Raw genomic sequence first — 7,079 nt, 5'->3', positions numbered from 1 at the left:
GTGTGTGTGTGTGTGTGTGTGTGTGTGTGTGTGTGTGTGTGTGTGTGTGTGTGTGTGTGTGTGTAGGGGGTTAGATGAGAGGGTCTGGAGTGGAGTGTCGAATGTGGTTCAGGGATTTAGGACTGTTCATTAAAAGTTGGCACAGGGAATGTCTGTGTGTGCGTGTTTGCCTTCCTGCGTGTGTTCGGTTTGAAGCTATGACTTCCCCAGTCCCGTCTGGTCCAGTGATAATGTGTTCAGTTTGAAGCCATGACTTCCCCAGTCCCATCTGGTCCAGTGATCATGTGTTCAGTTTGAAGCTATGACTTCCCCAGTCCCGTGGGGTCCAGTGACCATGTGTTCAGTTTGAAGCCATGACTTCCCCAGTCCCGTGAGGTCCAGTGACCATGTGTTCAGTTTGAAGCCATGACTTCCCCAGTCCCGTGGGGTCCAGTGACCATGTGTTCAGTTTGAAGCCATGACTTCCCCAGTCCCGTGGGGTCCAGTGACCATGTGTTCAGTTTGAAGCCATGACTTCCTCAGTCCCGTGGGGTCCAGTGACCATGTGTTCAGTTTGAAGCCATGACTTCCCCAGTCCCGTGGGGTCCAGTGACCATGTGTTCAGTTTGAAGCCATGACTTCCCCAGTCCCGTGGGGTCCAGTGACCATGTGTTCAGTTTGAAGCCATGACTTCCCCAGTCCCATCTGGTCCAGTGATCATGTGTTCAGTTTGAAGCCATGACTTCCCCAGTCCCGTGGGGTCCAGTGACCATGTGTTCAGTTTGAAGCCATGACTTCCCCAGTCCCGTGGGGTCCAGTGATCATGTGTTCAGTTTGAAGCCATGACTTCCCCAGTCCCATCTGGTCCAGTGATCATGTGTTCAGTTTGAAGCCATGACTTCCCCAGTCCCATGTGGTCCAGTGATCGTGTGTTCAGTTTGAAGCCATGACTTCCTCAGTCCCATCTGGTCCAGTGATCATGTGTTCAGTTTGAAGCCATGACTTCCCCAGTCCCATCTGGTCCAGTGATCATGTGTTCAGTTTGAAGCCATGACTTCCCCAGTCCAGTGATCGTGTGTTCAGTTTGAAGCCATGACTTCCCCAGTCCCATCTGGTCCAGTGATCATGTGTTCAGTTTGAAGCTATGACTTCCCCAGTCCCGTGGGGTCCAGTGACCATGTGTTCAGTTTGAAGCCATGACTTCCTCAGTCCCGTGGGGTCCAGTGACCATGTGTTCAGTTTGAAGCCATGACTTCCTCAGTCCCGTGGGGTCCAGTGACCATGTGTTCAGTTTGAAGCCATGACTTCCTCAGTCCCGTGGGGTCCAGCATGCTCAAAACACCTGTGTGTAATGGAAGGAGGACGCTATAAACGTGTTGTAACTGAAGAATACAGTCGGCTGTAACCGTGAGGAAACCAGTTAAAACAGTGTAGAGTGAAGTGTGTTTGATGTAATATGGAAGTGTGTTTGATGCAATATGGAAGTGTGTTTGATGTAATATGGAAGTGTGTTTGATGCAATATGGAAGTGTGTTTGATGCAATATGGAAGTGTGTTTGATGTAATATGGAAGTGTGTTTGATGTAATATGGAAGTGTGTTTGATGTAATATGGAAGTGTGTTTGAAGTGTGTTTGATGCAATATGGAAGTGTGTTTGATGTAATATGTGTTTTTGATGTAATATGGAAGTGTGTTTGATGTAATATGGAAGTGTGTTTGATGTAATATGGAAGTGTGTTTGATGTAATATGGAAGTGTGTTTGATGTAATATGGAAGTGTGTTTGATGTAATATGGAAGTGTGTTTGATGTAATGAAGTGTGTTTGATGTAATATGGAAGTGTGTTTGATGTAATATGGAAGTGTTTTGATGTAATATGGAAGTGTGTTTGATGTAATATGGAAGTGTGTTTGATGTAATATGGAAGTGTGTTTGATGTAATATGGAAGTGTGTTTGATGTAATATGGAAGTGTGTTTGATGTAATATGTTTTTGATGTAATATGGAAGTGTGTTTGATGTAATATGGAAGTGTGTTTGATGTAATATGGAAGTGTGTTTGATGTAATATGGAAGTGTGTTTGATGTAATATGGAAGTGTGTTTGATGTAATATGGAAGTGTGTTTGATGTAATATGGAAGTGTGTTTGATGTAATATGGAAGTGTGTTTGATGTAATATGGAAGTGTGTTTGATTTGATGTGGAAGTGTGTTTGATGTAATATGGAAGTGTGTTTGATGTAATATGGAAGTGTGTTTGATGTAATATGGAAGTGTGTTTGATGTAATATGGAAGTGTGTTTGATGAATATGGAAGTGTGTTTGATGTAATATGGAAGTGTGTTTGATGTTTGATGTAATATGGAAGTGTGTTTGATGCAATATATGGAAGTGTGTTTGATGTAATATGGAAGTGTGTTTGATGTAATATGGAAGTGTGTTTGATGTAATATGGAAGTGTGTTTGATGTAATATGTTTGATTTGTAATATGGAAGTGATGTTATGGAAGTGTGTTTGATGTAATATGGAAGTGTGTTTGATGTAATTGATGGAAGTGTGTTTGATGTAATATGGAAGTGTGTTTGATGTAATATGGAAGTGTTTGATGTAATATGGAAGTGTGTTTGATGTAATATGGAAGTGTGTTTGATGCAATATGGAAGTGTGTTTGATGTAATATGGAAGTGTGTTTGATGTAATATGGAAGTGTTTGATGTAATATGGAAGTGTGTTTGATGTAATATGGAAGTGTGTTTGATGTAATATGGAAGTGTGTTTGATGTAATATGGAAGTGTGTTTGATGATGGAAGTGTGTTTGATGTAATATGGAAGTGTTTGATTATGGAAGTGTGTTTGATGTAATATGGAAGTGTGTTTGATGTGGAAGTGTGTTTGATGTAATATGGAAGTGTGTTTGATGTAATATGGAAGTGTGTTTGATGTAATATGGAAGTGTGTTTGATGTAATATGGAAGTGTGTTTGATGTAATATGAAGTGTGTTTGATGTAATATGGAAGTGTGTTTGATGTAATATGGAAGTGTGTTTGATGTAATATGGAAGTGTGTTTGATGTAATATGGAAGTGTGTTTGATGTAATATGGAAGTGTGTTTGATGTAATATGGAAGTGTGTTTGATGTAATATGGAAGTGTGTTTGATGTAATATGTAAGTGTGTTTGATGTAATATGGAAGTGTGTTTGATGGAAGTGTGTTTGATGGAAGTGTGTTTGATGTTGATGTGTTTGATGTAATATGATGTAAGTGTGTTTGATGTAATATGGAAGTGTGTTTGATGTAATATGGAAGTGTGTTTGATGTAATGTGTTTGATGGAAGTGTGTTTGATGTAATATGGAAGTGTGTTTGATGTAAATATGGAAGTGTGTTTGATGTAATATGGAAGTGTGTTTGATGTAATATGGAAGTGTGTTTGATGGAAGTGTGTTTGATGTAATATGGAAGTGTGTTTGATGTAATATGGAAGTGTGTTTGATGTAATATGGAAGTGTGTTTGATGTAATATGGAAGTGTGTTTGATGTAATATGGAAGTGTGTTTGATGTAATATGGAAGTGTGTTTGATGTAATATGGAAGTGTGTTTGATGTAAGTGTGTTTGATGTAAGTGTGTTTGATGTAATATGGAAGTGTGTTTGATGTAATATGGAAGTGTGTTTGATGTAATATGGAAGTGTGTTTGATGGAAGTGTGTTTGATGGAAGTGTGTTTGATGTAATATGGAAGTGTGTTTGATGTAATATGGAAGTGTGTTTGATGTAATATGGAAGTGTGTTTGATGTAATATGGAAGTGTGTTTGATGTAATATGGAAGTGTGTTTGATGGAAGTGTGTTTGATGTAATATGGAAGTGTGTTTGATGGAAGTGTGTTTGATGTAATGGGAAGTGTTTGATGTAATGATGGAAGTGTGTTTGATGTAATATGGAAGTGTGTTTGATGTAATATGGAAGTGTGTTTGATGTAATATGGAAGATGTGTTTGGAAGTGTGTTTGATGTAATATGGAAGTGTGTTTGATGTAATATGTGTTTGATGTAATATGGAAGTGTGTTTGATGGAAGTGTGTTGATGTAATGGGAAGTGTGTTTGATGTAATATGGAAGTGTGTTTGATGTAATATGGAAGTGTGTTTGATGTAATATGGAAGTGATGGAAGTGTGTTTGATGTAATATGGAAGTGTGTTTGATGTAATATGGAAGTGTGTTTGATGTGGAAGTGTGTTTGATGTAATATGGAAGTGTGTTTGATGTAATATGGAAGTGTGTTTGATGTAATATGGAAGTGTGTTTGATGGAATGTAATATGGAAGTGTGTGATGTAATATGGAAGTGTGTTTGATGTAATATGGAAGTGTGTTTGATGTAATATGGAAGTGTGTTTGATGTAATATGGAAGTGTGTTTGATGGAAGTGTGTTTGATGTAATATGGAAGTGTGTTTGATGTAATATGGAAGTGTGTTTGATGGAAGTGTGTTTGATGTATAAGTGTGTTTGATGTAAGTGTGTTTGATGTGTTTGATGGAAGTGTTTGATGTAATATGGAAGTGTGTTTGATGATGTGTAATATGGAAGTGTGTTTGATGTAATATGGAAGTGTGTTTGATGTAATATGGAAGTGTGTTTGATGGAAGTGTGTTTGATGTAATATGGAAGTGTGTTTGATGTAATATGGAAGTGTGTTTGATGATGGAAGTGTGTTTGTTTGAAGTGTGTTTGATATGGAAGTGTGTTTGATGTAATATGGAAGTGTGTTTGATGTAATATGGAAGTGTGTTTGATGTAATATGGAAGTGTGTTTGATGTAATATGGAAGTGTGTTTGATGTAATATGGAAGTGTGTTTGATGTAATATGGAAGTGTGTTTGATGTAATATGGAAGTGTGTTTGATGTAATATGGAAGTGTGTTTGATGTAATATGGAAGTGTGTTTGATGTAATATGGAAGTGTGTTTGATGTAATATGGAAGTGATGTTTGTTTGATAATATGGAAGTGTGTTTGATGTAATATGGAAGTGTGTTTGATGGAAGTGTGTTTGATAATATGAAGTGTGTTTGATGTAATATGGAAGTGTGTTTGATGTAAAGTGTGTTTGAAAGTGTGTTTGATGTAATATGGAAGTGTGTTTGATGTAATATGGAAGTGTGTTTGATGTAATGTTTTGATGTAATATGAAGTGTGTTTGATGTAATATGGAAGTGTGTTTGATGTAATATGGAAGTGTGTTTGATGTAATATGGAAGTGTGTTTGATGGAAGTGTGTTTGATGTAATATGGAAGTGTGTTTGATGTAATATGGAAGTGTGTTTGATGTAATATGGAAGTGTGTTTGATGTAATATGGAAGTGTGTTTGATGTAATATGGAAGTGTGTTTGATGTAATATGGAAGTGTGTTTGATGTAATATGGAAGTGTGTTTGATGGGAAGTGTGTTTGATGTAATATGGAAGTGTGTTTGATGTAATATGGAAGTGTGTTTGATGTAATATGGAAGTGTGTTTGATGTAATGGATGTGTTTGATGTAATATGTGTGTTTGATGTAATATGGAAGTGTGTTTGATGTAATATGGAAGTGTGTTTGATGTAATATGGAAGTGTGTTTGATGTAATATGGAAGTGTGTTTGATGTAATATGTAAGTGTGTTTGATGTAATATGGAAGTGTGTTTGATGTAATATGGAAGTGTGTTTGATGTAATATGGAAGTGTGTTTGATGTAATATGGAAGTGTGTTTGATGTAATATGGAAGTGTGTTTGATGTAATATGGAAGTGTGTTTGATGTAAGTGTGTTTGATGTAATATGGAAGTGTGTTTGATGTAATATGGAAGTGTGTTTGATGTAATATGAAGTGTGTTTGATGTAATATGGAAGTGTGTTTGATGTAAGTGTGTTTGATGGAAGTGTGTTTGATGTAATATGGAAGTGTGTTTGATGTAATATGGAAGTGTGTTTGATGTAATATGGAAGTGTGTTTGATGTAATATGGAAGTGTGTTTGATGTAATATGTTTTGATGAAGTGTGTTTGATGTAATATGGAAGTGTGTTTGATGTAATATGGAAGTGTGTTTGATGTAATATGGAAGTGTGTTTGATGTAATATGGAAGTGTGTTTGATGTAATATGAAGTGTGTTTGATGTAATATGGAAGTGTGTTTGATGTAATATGGAAGTGTGTTTGATGTAATATGGAAGTGTGTTTGATGTAATATGGAAGTGTGTTTGATGTAATATGGAAGTGTGATTTGATGGAAGTGTGTTTGATGTAATATGAAGTGTGTTTGATGTAATATGGAAGTGTGTTTGATGTAATATGGAAGTGTGTTTGATGTAATATGGAAGTGTGTTTGATGTAATATGGAAGTGTGTTTGATGTAATATGGAAGTGTGTTTGATGTAATATGGAAGTGTGTTTGATGTAATATGGAAGTGTGTTTGATGTAAGTGTGTTTGATGTAAGTGTGTTTGATGTAATATGGAAGTGTGTTTGATGTAATATGGAAGTGTGTTTGATGTAATATGGAAGTGTGTTTGATGTAATATGGAAGTGTGTTTGATGTAATATGGAAGTGTGTTTGATGTAATATGGAAGTGTGTTTGATGTAATATGGAAGTGTGTTTGATGTAATATGGAAGTGTGTTTGATGTAATATGTTTGATGTAATATGTGTGTTTGATGTAATATGGAAGTGTGTATGATGTAATATGGAAGTGTGTTTGATGTAATATGGAAGTGTGTTTGATGTAATATGGAAGTGTGTTTGATGTAATATGGAAGTGTGTTTGATGTAATATGGAAGTGTGTTTGATGTAATATGGAAGTGTGTTTGATGTAATATGGAAGTGTGTTTGATGTAATATGGAAGTGTGTTTGATGTAATATGGAAGTGTTTTGATGTAATATGGAAGTGTGTTTGATGTTTGATGTAATATGTGTGTTTGATGTAATATGGAAGTGTGTTTGATGTAATATGGAAGTGTGTTTGATGTAATATGGAAGTGTGTTTGATGTAATATGGAAGTGTGTTTGATGTAATATGGAAGTGTGTTTGATGTAATATGGAAGTGTGTTTGATGTA

This window comes from Oncorhynchus nerka, linkage group LG26 (assembly GCF_034236695.1).
Source record: "Oncorhynchus nerka isolate Pitt River linkage group LG26, Oner_Uvic_2.0, whole genome shotgun sequence".
Taxonomy (NCBI): domain Eukaryota; kingdom Metazoa; phylum Chordata; class Actinopteri; order Salmoniformes; family Salmonidae; genus Oncorhynchus; species Oncorhynchus nerka.
Note: the sequence above shows the minus strand (reverse complement) of the source record.